Source organism: Chiloscyllium punctatum, chromosome 48 (assembly GCF_047496795.1).
Source record: "Chiloscyllium punctatum isolate Juve2018m chromosome 48, sChiPun1.3, whole genome shotgun sequence".
NCBI lineage: Eukaryota > Metazoa > Chordata > Chondrichthyes > Orectolobiformes > Hemiscylliidae > Chiloscyllium > Chiloscyllium punctatum.
Window position 1 is genome coordinate 26682234 of NC_092786.1, and position 19641 is coordinate 26701874.

Below are 19641 nucleotides of genomic sequence, written 5' to 3' on the forward strand. Positions count from 1 at the left end.
TTGGGACCTTAGGGAAAAATGATATTTGTTTTTTATGGTTGTCAATTGAAGAGATTAATATCATCAACATTCCCATCGAGCCCACCTGAGAGAGCTTGGAATCCTGTTTGTCCTTAAGCCCTGTCCTTGGACTTTGCTCTCCCTATTTCTTCTCAAGCTGGTTGGTGTGAGGTGACATACCTGCGAGTGGCCATGGGGACAGTTAGATATACAGGTTCCAATGCCAAATGCTGCAGGTGAGAATAGCAGCACCAGGGGCACTCATTCCATTTCAGGATGGATGATGAGAGGGGTGAAGGCGGTATGAAGATTGTGGACACTGTCAATGAATGGTGGAGGGAGGTAAGTCTATATAGGCAGTGAAGCAGATAAAGGCTGAAGGTCGAGGAGAGAGAGAGCTTGGGGCGAAGGGAGGCGAAGTTAGAGGAATTTGTGGGGCAAGGAGCAGATTGGAGGGAAGGGATGGCTGGAGTTGGGCACAGAACCTGGGGAGAGGGGAAGGAGAAGCCGCGGGAAAGAGTTTGGGGAGGGCAAAGGCGGGGGTGGGACTGAGCCTGTCTCGCTGACTCCTCCCTGGGCACTGTCCTGAACTCGCTGTATCTCCACCCACATCCTCTCTCTCACTTCCTCATTGCGAACGTGCGATTCAACAGAAAGTGGACGCTTGATAGGTTCTTGGTGTGGCTTTGTCTCCGGTTCTCCCCGGGACAGCAGGTAAAGGGGAACCGGGGCTTAATGTTGGGACTTTGACAGCGCTTGCCCCGGGCTAGGCTCCGCTCTGGAAAGCTCCCGGTTTGAGCCAGTTCGCCTCAGGAACAGGTTGTTTCACACTGACTCACAGACTAACTTGTAAACTTAACTGCGGTTCAAGTTTCGGGAAAGATTGCTCAGTGCCCAGCGTTTCAAAACATCTTTACAGCACTCGCCAAATAGGTGGTACCTCTAAATTAAAGTTAACCAGCAGATCAATAAGTTACCAGGAAATTCATTTTGATTTTGATGGCAGCTGTTTGTTTTTTTTATTCATGGAATGTGGGCGTCGTTGGCTGGACCAGCATGTATTTCCTATCCCCAATTGCCGAGAGGGAAGTTCAGAGTCAGCCACAATGCTATGGGTCTGAAGTCACATATAGACCAGACTAGGGGTGGTCTAAATTCAGTCTGTTTCTCCAATTCTTGTCTGGGATGTTGATAGACGAGTCGCAGAAGCAATTTATGGGGCTGGTTAATACTCAATTGTTTTTTTAATAATTTTATTCATAATGATTTAGGGATCAGATAGTAATCCCATGTTTAACCATAAGGTATAGGAGCAGAATTAGGCCATTCGGCCCCATTGATGTGCTCCATCAGTATGTCATGTCTGATATGTTTCTCAACCCCATTGTCCAGCCTTCTCTTTGTAACCCTTGATCTCTTTACCAGAACTAAGATGTGGAGGAGCTGGTAATGAACTGGGGTGGACAAAGTTAAAAATCACGCAACACCATGTGTAAATTTGTTCAGAACTAAGTCTGTCTTAAATACAACAGTGTATGTGCTGAGAGTATAGGCCAAGCTGAATCAGACAATGGACAGTGTTCAAGCCTGTTCACTGACATCCAGTAATCTACATCTCTCAGCAACATCTGGAGGCTGAGTGAATGGCCCCTGCTCTCAAGGTCACCATTGATTGGACATGCCTGAGTGACTGGCTTCTCACTCCCTGAAACCAGCACTGAATCAAGAGAGGTGAAAGTGAGGACTGCAGATGCTGGAAAAAACCACAGCAGGCATCCGGGGAGCATGAACATTGATGTTTTGCGCAAAAGCCCTTCATCATTCCTCTGCTGCGCTTTTCTGGCACCACACACTCGACTGAATCGAGAGACTATATCCTTTCAGTGCAGTAATGGCTGTATTTCAAGAGTAACTTATTGGTTGTGAAGTCTAGGAGCTGGATATATTCTGGCCTGAGCTGGATGTTGAAGCAGAATTGTTACTAAAGTCCACTATTTTTAACTGGCAATTGTTTTTATTAGCTGAGGGAATTGTGGTTCTGAAAATGTTCGTGTGCACAAAGCTGCCACCACATCTGAAGCTATGGACCTTAATTCTCATACAAATAAAACACGTCAGATTAATTATATTGTTGGAAGTCATTACCAAGGTAAAGATGGAGAAAGGTAGAGTGACTGAAAGCATCTGAATAATAGACTTAAACTTAGTGACAAAGAAGTTGCTGAACTCTTGGACTTATTGGAGGTGAGGGTGGTGAGATATTAAAGAGTTAATTTGCTCTGCTGGCCTGCAAGAAATTGTATGCCCCGGGGTAGGGTGGGATGTCTCTAAGGATCTCAGGAAAAAGAAAACATCAGTGGAAGTAAGGAGAAATGAAGTTGGGGAGATAGTAATGCAGAAAAGGAGTTGTGTTAATTTTGCTGTCCAGAATTATGCTGATTAATGAGTGAACAGCTAGATAGGGATTGACGTGGCCCAGCTAGATCTGATGATGAACTAATTCAATCTCAGATCTGCTCACGTCTGTGCCCCGCCAACTTGTGTGAATGAAGATGAGACGATACAGGGAAATGCTAATAAAAGTTTGATTTTTTTAAAATAGGGGTTGTTATTAAATAGGAGAAGTGAGGACTGCAAATGCCGGAGATCAGGAAAAGGGAATATCTCTGTGGCACATGCACCAAACACCCCCACTGCCCTGTGGCTGATGACTTCAACTCCCCTTCCCACTCCATCAAGGGCATACAAGTCCTGGGTTGCCTCCACTGCCAAATCCAAGCTACCAGACACTGGAGGAAGAACACCTCATCTTCTGCCTTGGCACCCTCCAACCACATTGTATCAATGCCAATTTCACCAGTTTCCTCACCCCTTGCCCTCCCCCCCCCCCACCACCTCATCCCATAACCAACCTTCCAACACAGCACCACCCACTTGACCTGTCCATCTTTCTTCCGACCCATCCGCTCACCCTCACTACTGACCTATCACCATCACCCCCTCCCTCCATCTACCTATTGCCTTCCAAGCTGCCTTCTCCCCTCCAGCTCTACCCCCACCCTCCTATTTATCTCTCCGCCCCCTTCCCTGCTTCACGTTCCTGGTGAAGGGTTAATGCCCAAACCAACAATTCTGCTCTTGGCACGCTGCCTGATCTGCTGTTATTAAATAGAGAGGTAGGGTAGAAATGAAGCACTGACAACTGCAGACATATCCTGGTGAATAAGCTCCTATTAGGGGATTGAAAATGTTGCTTCTGAGGTGAGTACAGAAGGGTGTTGCATAAGAAAGTGAACAGAAATGCCCACCAATAGTCTGTGATCGAGACAATGAAACCGGAGAAGCTGGGGAGATGGAAAGGAAAAGGGAATGGCCATGACCACGTGAAAGGTCGAGGCACTGGATGGCAGTGAGCTCAAAGAGAAGGAACATGATTGTGGATTGATGTTAAAATCACCAAACAGGAGTTATGGCTTGGTACAGAGAACAAGGAGGAGAAAATAATGGAGGTGTGTCTCGTGGAGAACCTTTGAGTGAATAGACTTTAAACATTTTAGAGGGGGGGTGTGGAGGAAGAGAGTAAGGGCCTCAAAGGAGAAGAAGGTGCCTTGAGAACTTGGGGGGTGGAACATTCAAGGTGTGATTTGATAAAAAGACCTTTGAGTGCAGGTTAATAGTTCCTTGAAAGTAGAGTCGCAAGTAGACAAGAATGTGAAGAAGGCTTTTGGTACGCTAGTCTTTTTTGGTCAGTGCATTGAGTATATGAGGTCATGTCACAGCAGTACAGGACATTAGTTAGTTCACTTTTAGAATACTGCATTCAGTTCTGGTCTCCCTGCTATAAGAAAGATGTGAAACTTGGAAGGGTTCAGAAAAGATTTAAGGACATTGCCAGGGTTGGAGGGTTTGAGCTATCGGGCAAAGCTGAATAGGCTGGGGCTATTTTCCCTGGAGGATTGGAGACTGAGGGGTAACTATATAGAAATTTATAAAATCATGAGTATAGATAGGGTAAATAGCCAAGGTCTTTTCCCCAGGATAGGGGAGTCCAAAACCAGAAGGCATAGGTTGGGGAAAGATTTAAAAGCGATCCAAGGGGCAACTTTTTCACACAGAGAGTGGTGCATGTATGGAATGAGCTGCCAGAGGAAGTGGTGAAGGCTGGTAAAATTATAACGTATGAAAGGCATCTGGATGGGTATATGAATAGGAAGGGTATAGAGGGATGTGGGCCAAGTGCTGCCAAATGGGACTAGATCAATTTAGGATATCTGGTCAGGAACGACTAATGGACCAAAGAGCTTGTTTCCGTGTTGTATGTCTCTGACTCTAAGAGTCACAGCTCCTTGCCACGGTGGTGCGGGAAGCTTAGACTGAGATTTCTGTATTGAACATGGTATCTTCAGCTGTGATCCAAGTTTTTGTCAAAGCCAGACAATGTAAAACAACCACAGGGAGAACAGGGATGACACTTACCTTGTCCATGAGTGATTGAAACATTCCTGTGGGAATGTGGACTTGGTGTAATGATCTGCTGGTAGAATTTGAAAGAACTAGTTCTACCTGTCAATCTTTCCTTGATTTCTATCTAACTGCTCCTTCCACGAACAAATTACTCCTCCATATCACTTCCCTTATTTTGTCTTTATTTTCACTTTATTCCTTTTTTTAAACATTTTATTTCTGTCTTTCGTAACCTGCTGCTGGGCTGGTTAGAGACAGTGATTACAGGGCAGATGAACATTTAGTTAGAGAAGCAACAAGGGGAGCCAGATAAAGACAGTAGTGTCTGTGCAGGTGAGGGGGCACATCTGGAGGTAGCAACATCTGTGAAAGATAGTTGAGGGTAGCATTGGGGCTGTGGGTGGGATCTTGAGTACTTAAACGAGTGTGAAAGTTAGAGGGGAAGTGACAATCTTTGGAACAGCGAGAGTGGCAGAGGCAAGGAGGAGTGTGTGCCAAGTGTCAGGAGCCATATCCAGATCCTGCTGAGAAAAACGCTGGAGATATTCTGCAAGTTTGGCAGCATCTGTGGAGAGAGAGTGGGGAAAATAAAACGGAGTTAACGTTTTGAATTGGTGATCTTTTGTTAAAAGTGGAACATGTATAATAGCAGGCTTAAGAGGCACTTAGAAAGGACATGAAATGTCTGTGATACGGGGAAAAGGAAAAGAAATTAAATGTCAAAGGGGGTGGTTGTTCAAAGAGAGGCTGGTGATTGACCAGGTGAAGAAACAAAAGCTGTGTCTAGAGGTGAAAATTGTAAAAGCAAACATATTGCCTGATTTTGATGTGCAGAATAATAGGATTTGTAGAATGGAAAATTGCATGGCCCCTGCTCAAAAGATGTGACACTGTGCTTTGAGTTTCCGTTCAGCTTTACTTACTTCTGTAGGAGACAGAGGTAGAGAGGCCAGCCTGTGAGTGGGATGGAGAATTAAAATAACAGATTGATAACTTGAGGTCACACTTACAGACTGAACAGAGGGTTTCACCAAAATAGTCACTCAGTCTGGGACTGCTGACCCCAGTGCATATACAGTACATTAAATTGAAGGAGCTACACAGAAAGCACCATTTCACATCAAAGAAGTGTTTGGATTCCTGGATGGTGGAAAGGGAGGAGGTAAAGAGCAGGTTTTCCATTTCTGGGAATGGAGAGTGGGTGCTCGATGTCTTGGGACCAATCGTTACATGGAGGTCAAAATTGTCTCTTCTGAAAATTGAAAAGAAACTTTGTCTGACATTATGAGTGTCTTAGGTCTATAGTTTTGTTATGCATCAGATTTCCAGCTGCCTACATTTTTTTTAAAAGTTTAATTCAAAGCATTTTTGTTTAAGAAATGTGTATTTTGAAGTTCTGCACATTACACCATAAGGCAGGCTGATTGGCATACTTCTTTTCCAATCAAGTCTGCTGCACCATTCAATGAGATTGTAGCTGATCGCATTATCCTCCACTCCACTTTTCTGCCTTATCTCCATAATCCTTGATTCCCTTACTGATTAAAAAATCTTTCAATTTCAGCCTTGAATATACTTAATGACCCAGTCTCTACAGCCCTGTTATGCAAAGAATTTCACCGATATACTACCCTTTGAGAACAAATTTGTCGTCATCTATGTTTTAAATGGCTGATGCCTTATTCTGAGATAATGCTGTCTGGTCCCAAACTTACCCAAAAAAGGTAAACATTCTCTCAGTATGTCCCCTGTAAGCCCCTTAAGAACCTTTGTTTTAATAATGCCACACATCATTTTTATAAACTGTGGTACTCCAATCCTTCTATTCCTAGAATCAACCTAGCCAACCTTCTCTGGACTGTCTCCAATGCCAGTACAGTGTATAACTTTCCTCACAAGAAGTTCAAAACTATTTACAATATTCTAAGAAGGTAGTGCTTGGTATTGTTTTAACTGGACTTCCCTTTTTCTTTTTTTCCATTTCCTTTGAAACGAAGGCCTTCCCTAATTTCAGCTAAATTGTACACTAATTTACAATTATGCCTTTTTATGCTTTTTTTGCAAGAAGGTTCCTAAGTCCCTTTGTGCTGCAGTGTCCTGCAGTCTTTCCCCAGTTAGATAATATTCAGCTCCTCTATTCTTTCCCAAAGTGTATAACTTCACATTTTCTCAGATACTCCATTTGCCTAGTTTTTTCCCACTCATTTAGCCAGTCTATATCTCTCAGTAATTTGCAAAAAGTGATGGAGAGTCAGACTCGAAATATGTGGCACTGGTAAAGTACAGCAGGTCAAGCAGCTTCCAAGGATCAGGAGAATTGATGCCTTGGGCATAAGCCCTTCATCAGGAATGTGGAGGGGGAAGAGAGCTGAGAGATATTTAGGGGGTGGGAGTGAGGGCAAGGTAGGTGGGATGGTGATAGGTGGATGTAGATAAGGGATGATTCTGATACGTTGGTAGGGAGGGTAGAGCGGACAGGTGGGAAGGAAGATGGACAGGTAGGTCAGGTCAAGAAGGTGATGTGAGTTAGAGGGTTGCATCTTAGATGAGGTGGAGGTGTGGGGAGATTTGGAACTGGAAGTTAATGTTAATGCCCCTTCTCCTGCCTCCAACATACTCCATCCTGTTGGACACCCGTCCTGGCCTCTTACCCTCCCTTGACCTCTTTATCTCCAACTGCCATCATGACATTGCCTTAACCTGTCTACCCCTCTCACCCTCGCAGTGCACAGCCCTCCACTCCCTCTGCTCCAACCCAACATCAAATCAGCTGACAAGGGGGTGGGGTGCAGTGGTAGTATGGTGCACCAACCTCTACCTTGCTAAAACCAGATGCCAACTTGTTGACACCTCTGACCGCCCCCTCAACCACAACCCCACCTCTCATCACCAAATCATCATCTCCAAAACCATCCACAATGTCCTCACTTCAGGGGACCTCCCATCCACAGCCTCCAACCTCAGTTCCCCAATTCCGCACTACCTGGTACTACCTCCTACCCAAAACCCACAAGCCTGACTGTCCCAGTCGACTGATTGTCTCTGCCTGCTCCTACCCAACCAAACTTCTCCTCATATCTTGATTCAGTTCCATCCCTGTTGGACCCCATATATATCTGGGACACCACCCACACCCTCCACCTCCTTCATGACTTTTGATTTCCCCAGCCCCCAACACCTCTTTCACCATGGACATCCAGTCCCTATACACCTCCCTCCCACATGACCAAGGCCTAAAAGCCCTCCATTTTTTCCTCTCTCATTGACCCAACCAGTCCTCCTCCACCAATACTCACTCATGCAATTCGTGGAGAAAGTGAGGACTCCAAAAGCTGGAGAACAGAGCTGAAAATGTGTTGCTGTAAAAGCGCAGCAGGTCAGGCAGCATCCAAGGAGCAGGAGAATCAACGTTTCAGGCATGAGCCCTTCTTCAGGAAGGGCTCGTGCCCGAAACGTCGATTTTCCTGCTTCTTGGATGCTGCCTGACCTGCTGCACTTTTCCAGCATGCAGTTAGTGGAACTGGTCCTCACCCTCAACAACTTCTCCTTCGAATCCTACAGACAAGAGGGGTAGCCATGGGCACCTGCATGGACCCCAGCTATGCCTGCCTCTTCATAGGATACATAGAACAGTCCCTCTTCGTAGCTAAACCGGCACCAACCCCCCCCCCCCCCCCCCTCCCCCCACCCCCCACCTTCTCCTCCACTACATTGTTGATTGTGTCGGTGCCTCTTCGAGGTTGAACAGTTCATCAACTTCACCAACACGTTCCACCCTGACCTCAAGTTCACATGCACCATCTCTGACACCTCCTTCCCCTTCCTGGACCTCGCCATCTCAGTATCTGGCGAACGACACAACACATTCAAACCCACCAACTCTCGCAGTTGGCTTGGCTACACCTCCTCCCAAACCCCTTCCTGTAAAAACACAATCCCTTACTCCCAATTCCTCTGCCTACGCCATAACTGCTCCCAGGAGGAGCAATTCCACTTCAGTACTTTCCAGATGTGCTCCTATTTCCAGGGTTACAATTTCCATGTGATCAACAATGCACTCCATCGCATCTCCTCCATTTCCCACGCTCCTGCCCTTGAAACCCACCCCCCCAATTGCAACAAGGATAGAAACCCCCGGCTCCTCACATTCTACTCCACAAATGTCCAGATACAGTGCATTATCCTCCTCCACTTTTACCGCATGCAGTCAGACTGTACCACCATAAATATATTTCCATTCCCACCCCTATCTGCATTCCACACAGATCATTCTCTTCCAAACCCTCGTCAGGTCCATCTTCCCCACTAACACACCCTCTACACCTGGCACCTTCCCTTGTCGCCGCATGAGGTGCAAATTCCTGTGCTCACTTCTCCCCCTCGCTTCCGTCCAAAGCTCTAAACGATAATTTAAAATCCAGCAGAGATTTTCCTGCACATCTACCCACCTCATTTACTGCATCCATTGCTCTCAATGTGGTCTTCTCTATGTTGGGAAAACTGAGTGTCAACTTGTGGAGCGGTTCAGGGAACATCTTTGCTCTGCACCCAGCAAATAGCCGCATTGCCCCCTGTGGTCAACCACTTCAACTCCCCCCTCCCACTCCCCTAAGGACATGCAAATCCTCCACTGCCAAATCAAAGCCATCTGCCAACTAGAGGAAGAACACGTCATCTTCTGCCTCCGGACTCTACAACCACATGGCATCAACATGGACTTCACCAGTTTCCAAATCTGCCTAGCCCCCATCTCATCCCAGATCCAACCCTCCATCCCGGCACTGCCCTCTTGACCTGATCTACCTGTCCATCTTTCTTCCCACCTATCCGCTCCACCCTATCACAATCACCACGTATCTGCAGCCACGTATCGCCATCCCACTTACCTTGCCCCACCCCCACCCCCTCATTTATTCTCTGCTCCCTTCTCCCTGCACATTCCTGATGAAGGGCGTATGTCCGAAATGTCGACTCTCCTGCTCCTCTGATGCTGCCTGACCTGTGCTTTTTCCAGCGCCACACTTTAACTCAATGTTCCATATTAGACATTTGTCACCCTCATCTATTGATTCAAATAATAATGAATTGTGAATAATTGTGGTCCGAGCACTAATTCCTGTGGCATTCCAGTAGTCACAGGATGCCATTATGAAAAAGCACCCCCCTTTTTACCAACTGTCTCTTCGTTTGCTAATCCTCCATCCATGCTAATGTACAACCCCAGCACATGGATTTTTGACTGATTAAGTTGCTTTATATGCAATATGTTATCAAAGGCCTTTTAGGGATACAAATACATTATATAACACAGTACAAAAGAGGCCATTTAGCCTATTGAGTCTGTACTGCCAAAAATACATTACTTCCAACACTAGTCCTACTTTCCTGCACTATGTTATGACACTTCAAGTGCTCAGCCAAGTACTTTTTAAAAGGTTGTGAGGTTACCCACCTCGACTGTTGTCCATACAGCGCATTCCAGACTTTATCCATTTTCTGGGTGAAAAGATGTTTCCTCAAATTCCATCTAAACTTCCTGCCTTTCAAGTTAAAAATGTGTCCCCTTCGACTGCTTTCTATTTAACCTGCTCATTTTCCTCCTCATCTAATTCACCTCACATCAGGTCCTTCCTCAAACTGCTCTGCTCCAAGTAAAATCAACCTGAAGTTTATCCAGCCTATCTTCATAGCTGAAATGTTTCATCCCAGGCAATGTCCTGGTGAATCTCCACTGCACCTCCTCCAGTGAGTCATATCCTTTCTACAGTGTGGAGACCAGGACTGCACACAGTAGTCCAGCTGTGACCTCACCAAATTCCTGTACAATTCCAACACAGCCTCTCTGCTCAAATAATCTATGCCTCGATGGATAGGGTGAATAGCCAAGAACCTTTTCCTCGGGTGGACGTGTCTAAAACTAGAGGGCACAGGTTTAAGGTGAGAGGAGACAGATTAAAAAGGGTCCTGAGGGGTAACTTTTTAACTCCGTGGTGCATGGATGTAATGAACTGTCAGAGAATGTGGTAGAGGTGAGTAAAATTACAACATGGATGTGTGTATGGAGAGGAGGGGCTCAGAGGGATATGTGCCCAATGCTGGCAAGTGGGACTAGGTCAGATTGGGATGTCTGGAGGGTGCGAATGAGTTGGACTGGGGGGGTTCGTTGCTGTGCTGTATGACTCTGATTGTATATAACTGATCCTATTAACCTGTCCTGCCACATTCAAAGATCTGTGGACAAGCACCCAATGATCTGTCTGTTCCTCTGAGCTACCTAATGTCCTGCCATTCATTGGGTACTCCCTTGACTTGTTCCTAATTCTAAATTGCATCATCTCATTTTCAAATCCGGCTTAAATTCCTTCTGCCATTGATCTGCCGATCTAATGGGGCGGCACGGTGGCTCAGTGATTAGCACTGCTGCTTCACAGAGCTGGGTTTGATTCCAGACCGGGCTGCTGTATGGAGTTTGCACATTCTCCCCGTGTCTGTGTGGGTTTTGTCCGGGTGCTCCGGTTTCCTCCCACAATTCAAAGATGTGCAGGTTAGATGAATTGGCCATGCTAAATTGCCATAATGTTCAGGGATATGTAGGCTAGGTACGTTAGTCAGGTAATTGTACAGTAATAAGGGTAGGGGAATGGGCAGCACGGTGGCATAGTGGTTAGCACTGCTGCCTCGCAGCGCCAGAGACCCGGGTTCAATTCCCGCCTCAGGCGACTGACTGTGTGGAGTTTGCACATTCTCCCTGTGTCTGCGTGGGTTTCCTCCGGGTGCTCCAGTTTCCTCCCACAGTCCAAAGATGTGCAGGTTAGGTGAATTGGCCATGGTAAATTGCCCGGCAGTATTAGGTAAGGGGTATTAGGTATGGGTGGGTTGCGCTTCGGCGGGGCAGTGTGGACTTGTTGGGCCGAAGGGCCTGTTTCCACACTCTAAGTAATCTATAATCTATAAATGGGTCTGGGTGGATTACTTTTCGAAGGGTCAGTGAGGGCTTGTTGGACCAAAAGGTCTGTTTCCACGTTGTGGGGATTCTCTTCTTTCAACCTGACCATATCTTCCTGTAATCTAAAACCATTCTTCACGTAAACCACCTGGCCAGTCTATGTCATCTGCAAACCTATTTACTGACCCCATATATTCTCATCAACATCATTTATAAATGTCGCAAACAATAAGGGAATCCGGCATGGATTCCTGTGATACACCATTGGACGCTGACCTTCAGACACACAAACAGGCTTCAACCACCACCTTCTGTCTTCTACCACTAATCCAATTTTGGCTCCAAGTTATCCTGGATCTCATGAGCTTTTACCTACTTTATTAGTTTCCCATATGAGATTTTGAAAAAAAGCTTTATTGAAATTTAACACAATTAGTAACCACTTTGAATAATTCAATTAAATTTGTTAGGCATGACTTTCTTTCGACTATAACTGATCAAATGGAGATTAATTTTTTCCTTTTGCTACTTTCTCCAATTGTTTCCCTACCACTGATGGGGGACTCACTGGTCTCTACTTCCCTAGTCAATTTCTCCCACCTTTCTTGTGAAGTGGAACCATATTAGGTATGCTCCAGTCATCTGCACCTCCCCTCTGGCCAGAGAGGAATTAAAGAATTTGGGTCACAGCTTCTGTTAATTCCTCCCTTGTCTCCCACAGCAACCTGGAATACAACTCATCTGGATCTGGAAATTTGTCCACTTTTGAATCTGTCAAAATCTCCAATACCTCCCCGTTTCTTATATCAATCTGCTCAAGAACTTCACAGTTCGATTTCTCTAATTCTGTACCTTCATCATCCTCCTCCTCCTCGAGTAAAGACAGATGTGAAAGTACTCGTTTCACACACTACCAGTGTAATCTTGGTCCATTCCTTTCCCTGATTATTCTTTTTCCCCTTGCTATACTTGTAGAAGATCTTGAGATTCTCCCTAATCTTGCCAACCAATGTTTTTCTTCTTGATCCCTCTTTGCTCTCCCAATTGCTTTCTTGAACTCTCCCCTGCACTTGCTATACTCCTCTAGGGCCTTCGTTATTTTGAGCCTTTGTACCTGTTGTATGTCTCTTTTTTTAAAAAAAATCCTGTCCTGAATATTCCTAAACATTAAGGGTTCTGAGCATGGTGTTCCTTCAATCCAGCCTAAAGGGGACATGTACAGTCCCCAGTACCTTTTTGAACACCTGCCATTCTTCTGTAGATCTACCCTCCAGTCGTTGTTCCCAGTACATCCACTGCTTGTTACCATCTTAAAGATTTCTAGTAAACTTGTCAGGCATTTGTCATTCCCCTTCATGAAGCCATGCTGACTCTGTTTGATCATATTTCTAAATGGCCTACTATTAAATCAAAGAACAAAGAGAACAAAGAAAATTTACAGCCCAGGAACAGGCCCTTTGGCCCTTCAAGCCTGAGCCGATCCAGATGTCCTGTCTACACCTGTCGGTCAATTCCTAAGCATCTGTATCCCTCTGCTCCCCACCTACTCATGCATCTGTCCAGTCGCATCTTAAATGAATCTACCGTGTCTGCCTCTACCACCTCTGCTGGAAACGCGTTCCAAACACCCACCATCCTTTGTGTGAAGTGCTTGCTGCACCCCTTAAACTTTCCACTTCTCCCCTTGAAAGCGTGACCTCTCATTATTGAATCCTTCACCCTGGGAAAAAACTTGTCTGTATCCGCCCTGTCTATACCCTTCATGATTTTGTAAACCTCAATCAGGTCCCCCCTCAATCTCCTTTTTTTCTAGTGAAAATAAACCTAACCTACTCAACCTGTCTTCATAGTTAGCACCTTCCATACCAGGCAACATCCTTGTAAACCTTCTCTGCAACCTCTCCAAAGCGTGCAAATCCTTTATAGTATACTAACATTTTCTCAATGTTAGATGACATGCTAACAGGCTTAGAGTTGTATGTCTCCCTTACTTATTGAATGAAGGTGTCACTGTGGTATTTTCCAATTCTCAGGGACTTTTCCAGATTCTAAAGATCCTTGGAAGATTACTACCAGTGCATTCATTAACTGTGCAGCTATTTCCTCTAATATCCAGGAATGTAGCTAGCAGATCTAGGAGACCTATTGGTCTTTAACCCATTGTTTCCCTAATATTTTCTATAGCAATTGGTATTGGGGTTTTTTTCTGCCTCATTTTAGCCCCTTGACCATTTGGTAACTTTGGAATGCCAGAAGTGAAGACTAGTGCAAAGTATTTATTCAGTGCCTCTGCCAGCTCCTGATTCTCCATTATTATTTCTTCTGCCTCATTCTCTTACAGCCTTATGTTCATTTTGGCTTCTCTCTTCATATATTTAAATATAAGTTCTTATTGTTCATTTTGTTTTATTTGCTAGTTTACATCAGTTATTTACCCACTCTTGTTGATCTATTTTTTAACTTCTCCAATCACTAATCTTTAACTTTTTTTTCTCCTTACAGTTTGATATTATCCTTAGCATCCTTGGTTTATCATGGGTTAGTTTATATATTTCCTAGAATCCATCCTCTCTGTCCACATCTTTTGAGTCATGAACTGTTTTCTTAAAATGTTTCTATTGTTCACCAACCATGTTTTCTGCAAAACTCGTTTCCCAGTCCAGTCCAGCCTCTTATTCCTTTGTAATTAGCCTTCAGTTTAGCACAGTTGTTTCCCCAAGCCATGTTTTCTCACATTCAAACTGAATGCCAAATTCTATTATGGTTACTATTTCCTAGGAAATCTTTTACTGAAGTCATTCATTCAACCTGCCTCATCACACATCAGATCAAAAGCAACCAAATACATTGTATGCATTCTTCCAATTGCTACTTCCACCAACTTGATTTTATCAATCTACATGAAGATTAAAATCACCCATGAGTAACCTACCTTTTTTGTGTACACGCATTATAGCTATTGTTAGATAACTCCCCTCAATGTTGCCTTCCATTTTATTTTATCATTACCAATATGGATTTTACGTTTTCAACTAAAGATTCTTGCTGTCGTACTTATTCCATCTAGTAACAAAGCTACCTTTCCACACTTTTCTTCCTTTCAAAAAGTTATATACTCTTGAATATTTAATCTAATGTCTCCATAATGATTACAAGGTCAGACCCATTAAGTTTTATTTGTGCTGTTAATTAATTTATTTTGTTCGGAATCCTATGAGCATTTAAGTGGAGAGCCATTAATTTTTGCAATTTCTTTCCCTCTTGGACCAGATTTATTTTTTAAAAAAATGGTTGTCCACTGAGCCACAGCGGGGGTCTTTACCTAAATTGTGTTATGGTGCAGAAGGAGGTCCAGTGGTCCATCATGCCTGCAATGGCTTGTTGAATGAGCATCAGTACCCCTGAAGCAGGAGTCAGAGTCTAAGGATAGGCTGTGTAGGACTGAGATGAAGAGAAAACTCTTCACCCATGGAGTGGTGAGCCTATGGAATGCTCTGCCACAAAAAAATGGTTGAGGCTAAAACATTTAATGGAGTCATTGAGATGTACAGCACAGAAACAGACTCTTCGGTCCAACTCGTCCATGCCAACCAGATATCCTCACCTAATCTAGTCCCATTTGCCAGCACTTGGCCCATATCCCTCTGAACCCTTCCTATTCATATACCCATCCAGATACCTTTTAAATGTTGTAATTGTATCAGCTTCCACCACTTCCTCTGGCAGCTCATTCAATGCACACACCAACCTTTGCGTGAAAACATTGCCTCTTAGGTCCCTTTTAAAATTTTTTCCCCTCTCGTCCTCCAGTTCCGGGAGAAAGACCTTTGTTTATTTATCTTGTCTGTGCCACTCATGATTTTATAAACCTCTATAAAGGTCACCCCTCAGCATCCAACATTCCTTTGTTTTCAAGGAGGAATTAGATCTAGTTCTTTAAGCTAAAGGGATCAAAGGGTGTTGGGGAAAAAGCAGGAACAAAGGTACTGAGTAGGATGATCGGTGATGATCATATTGGATAGTGGAGAAAACTCAAAGGGCTGAATAACCTACTCCTATTTTCTACTGCATATTTTGAGTGACAATCTTTCTTCCCCATACTCATATTTTTTATCCAAATAATCATTCAATGCCCTGTTGAATACCTCAGTTGAACTTGCCTCCACCACATTTCCAGGCAGTGCAATCCATAACCTAACTGTTCGCGGTGTGAATAAGTTTTTCCTCACTTCACCCTTGCTAGTTTTGCAGATCACTTTATGCCGCCTTGTCCTTGTTCCTTTTATGAGCAGGAATAGTTTCTCCCTATCTAGTTTATCCAGCCTACTCTTAATTTGAAAACCTATATCAGATCTCTGCTTAGCTGCCCTCTCTACAAGAAAAACAGTCCCTACTCTCATAACCGGACTTCTGCATTCCCAGAACCATTCTTTAAACTGCTTCTGCACTCTGTGTAATGCATTCACTCCTTCGTATGATGCAGCACCCACAATGTATCTAAAGCGTCATAGCTGGAGTCTAATGGGTGTCTTATACAAATTCAATGTCGCCTCCTTGTTTTTGTACTTTGTACCTCAGTTAATAAATCTGAGGATACTGCACATATTTTCTAATCAGCCTGTTCCAACATACACCTCAGGTGGGACTTGAACCTGGACTTCCTGGTTAGAGGTAGGGATAGGAACCCTGAGGACACTGTGTGCTTTGTACTCCACACTCTTAACCTGTCCTGTCATTTTCAATGATTGGTGCACTTAAATATCCAGGATCCTTTCACCGACATGCCGTTCAGAATTGTAGCCATTACTTCGTATTGCTTTTCAATGCTTTTCCTACCAAAATGTCTCCCTTCATTTCTCTGCACAGAATCTCATCTGCCTCCTGTCAATGCATTCCTGTGTCTGTCTCCTGAAGTTCTCCGCTGTTCTCCTCAGTTTACAATTCTTCAAAGTTTCATGTCATTTGCAAACTTTGAAATTGTCCCATGCACATCAAGGTTTGATTATAATATATCAGGTAAAGGAAGGATCCAAATACTGACCTCTGGGGAATGTCATTATAAACCTTCAACCAGCCCTGAAAAATATCCAATGATCCTTCTGTTCTGCTACCAATCACAGCTAATTTTCCACATTTGCTCCTGACCCTTTTATTCCATGACCACTTGAAAGTCCATGTATAGAACGTTAAAAGCACTATCCTTATAGAACCTATCACCTCTTTAAGTAGTACCTCTGGATCTTTAACTCCAGCAAGTTAGTTAAACATAGTTTCTCCTTTTGAGATCTGTGCTGATTCTTCTTAATCAATCACCTTTCTCCATGTAACTACTGATTCGATTCCAAATTTGTCTCTTGTCTCTCACAAAATATCTCTTATTGCATATCCCTTCTCCAGAACCCTCTCCCACCTCTACTTAGTTTCAAGGCATCTGTATATCTCATCATTTGATTTGCCTGTGCATTCGTCCTAGTAAGGTTAAATAACAACTGCCCCTCCAGAACAATTACCTTCTGCCTTCGTACTGATGCCAGACCCCCACGAACTGAAACCCACTCCTTCATCAGCAGTCATTGAGCTATGTATTTAAATCCTTTTTTAAACACTGTGCCACTTTGTCTTTGGTTCAGGTAGTAATTGCAAGATTCTAACCTCGGTGTTCCACATTCAGATTTGGCTCCTAATTTTCAATCTTTCTGCAGAACATTCATTCGAGTTCTATCAATGCCATTGGTACCAACCTGGACAATGACTGGATATTACCACCCTCCCACCCCTCCCCCACTCCCCACTCCAAGTTCCCTTCCAGCCCCAAGGTGATGTCCTTAACCCTGACACCAGGCCTTTGGGACCATAGCCACAGCCGCCTGTCCCTGATCACAGGCTAAATTTGAATTATCTAAACTGAAGGGTGTGACCACCACCTTCATAAAGTGACGAATATTATTTGCCCTGATTTGATGCAGTGTCTGTAGTTCAGGTTCCAGCTCTGATCCAAAACTTCGAGTTTCAAACAGATGTATTTGCTCTGGGTCTCATAGAGTCCAACCCGTCCATGCCGACCAGATATCCCAAACCCAATCTAGTCCCACCTGCCAGCACCCGGCCCATATCCCTCCAAACCCTTCCTATTCATATACCCATCCAAATGCCTCTTAAATGTTGCAGTTGTACCAGCCTCTACCACATCCTCTGGCAGCTCATTCCATACACGTACCACCCTCTGCGTGAAACAGTTGCCCCTTAGGTCTCTTTTATATCTTTCCCCTCTCACCCTAAACCTATGCCCTCAGGTTCTGGACTCCCTGACCCCAGGGAAAAGACTTTGCCTATTTATCCTATCCATGCCCCTCATAATTTTGTAAACCTCTATAAGGTCACCCCTCAGCCTCCGACACTCCAGGGAAAACAGCCCCAGCCTGTTCAGCCTCGCCCTGTAGCTCAGATTCTCCAACCCTGGCAACATCCTTGTAAATCTTTTCTAAACCCTTTCAAGTTTCACAACATCTTTCCGATAGGAAGGAGACCAGAATTGCACACAGTATTCCAACAGTGGCCTGACCAATGTCCTGTACAGCCGCGACATGACCTCCCAACTCCTGTATTCAATACTCTGACCAATAAAGGAAAGCATACCAAACGCCGCCTTCACTATCCTATCTACCTGCAACTCCACTTTCAAGGAGCTATGAACCTGCACTCCAAGGTCCCTTTGTTCAGCAACACTCCCTAGGACCTTACCATTAAGTGTATAAGTCATGCTAAGATTTGCTCCCCCAAAATGCAGCAACTTGCATTTATCTGAATTAAACTCCATCTGCCACTTCTCAGCCCATTGGCCCATCTGGTCCAGATCCTGTTGTAATCTGAGGTAATCCTCTTCGCTGTCTACTACACCTCCAATTTTGGTGTCTTCCGGGTCCTCAAGGGGGAGGGGGAGCAGCCCCAGATTGTGGTCCACGTTGGCACCAATGACATAGGTAGGAAGAGGGGGGAGGATGTTAGGCTTTCAGGGAGCTAGGTTGGAAGCTCAGAGCTAGAACGAACAGAGTCGTTGTCTCTGGTTTGTTACCCGTGCCACGTGATAGAGAGTCGAGGAATAGGGAGAGAGAACGGTTAAATGCGTGGCTACAGGGATGGTGCAGGAGGGAGGGATTCCAGTATTTGGATAACTGGGGTTCTTTCTGGGGAAGGTGGGACCTCTATAAACAGGATGGTCTACACCTGAACCTGAGGGGCACCAGTATCCTTGGGGGGGAGGTTTGCTAGTGCTCTTTGGGAGGGTTTAAACTAACTCTGCAGGGGCATGGGAACCTGGACTGTAGCTTTAGGGTACAGGACCTTGAGTGTAGGGAGGTTAGGAACATGGCATCGATCTCGAAGGAGGGTGCCGGTAAATAGGAAGGTGGCTTGAGGTGAGTATACTTCAATGCCAGAAGTATAAGAAATAAGCATGGGTTGGAACCTGGGGCTTCGATGTTGTGGCCATTACAGAGACGTGGGTAGAACAGGGACAGGAATGGCTGTTGCAGGTTCCAGGGTTTAAATGTTTTAGTAGGGTCAGAGATGGGGGTAAAAGAGGGGGAGGTGTGACATTGCTTGTCAAGGATAGTATTACAGCAGTAGAAAGGGTGATGGAGGAAGACTTGCCATCTGAGGTAGTTTGGGCGGAGGTTAGAAATAGGAAAGGTGAGGTCACCCTGTTAGGAGTTTTCGACAGGCCTCCTAATAGTCCGAGAGAAGTAGAGGAAAGTATTGCGAGGATGATTCAGGAGAAGAGTGAAAGTAGCAGGGTGGTTGTTATGGGGGACTTTAACTTCCCAGATATTGACTGGGAAAGCTATAGCTCGAGTTCGTTAGATGGGTCAGTGTTTGTCCAATGTGTGCAGGAGGGTTTCCTGACACAATATGTAGACAGGCCAACAAGAGGTGAGGCTATACTGGATTTGATTCTCGGTAATGAACCAGGCCAGGTGTTAGACTTGGAGGTAGGTGAGCACTTCGGGGGCAGTGACTACAACTCGGTGACTTTTACTCTCGTGATGGAGAGGGATAAGTGTGCACTGCAGGGCAAGAGTTATAGCTGGGGGCAGGGAAATTATGATGCGGTGAGGCATGACTTAGGATGCGTGGATTGGAAAAATAGGCTTCAAGGGAAGAACACAAATGATATGTGGAGATTGTTCAAGGAACAGCTAATGGGTGTCCTTGATAAGTATGTACCAGTCAGA

At 44.7% G+C, this 19641-nt stretch overlaps 1 protein-coding gene across 1 annotated transcript in view; it reads left to right on the forward strand.

Moving 5' to 3' along the window:
• Nucleotides 1–637: 637 nt before the first annotated feature.
• lrrk1 (leucine-rich repeat kinase 1) overlaps nucleotides 638–19641 on the forward strand; it is a 258601-nt gene continuing 239597 nt past the window's right edge. The window contains exon 1 of the mRNA XM_072564899.1: nucleotides 638–714. The gene's annotated coding sequence lies outside the window, so the exon portion shown is untranslated. The remainder of the gene's footprint in view (nucleotides 715–19641) is intronic.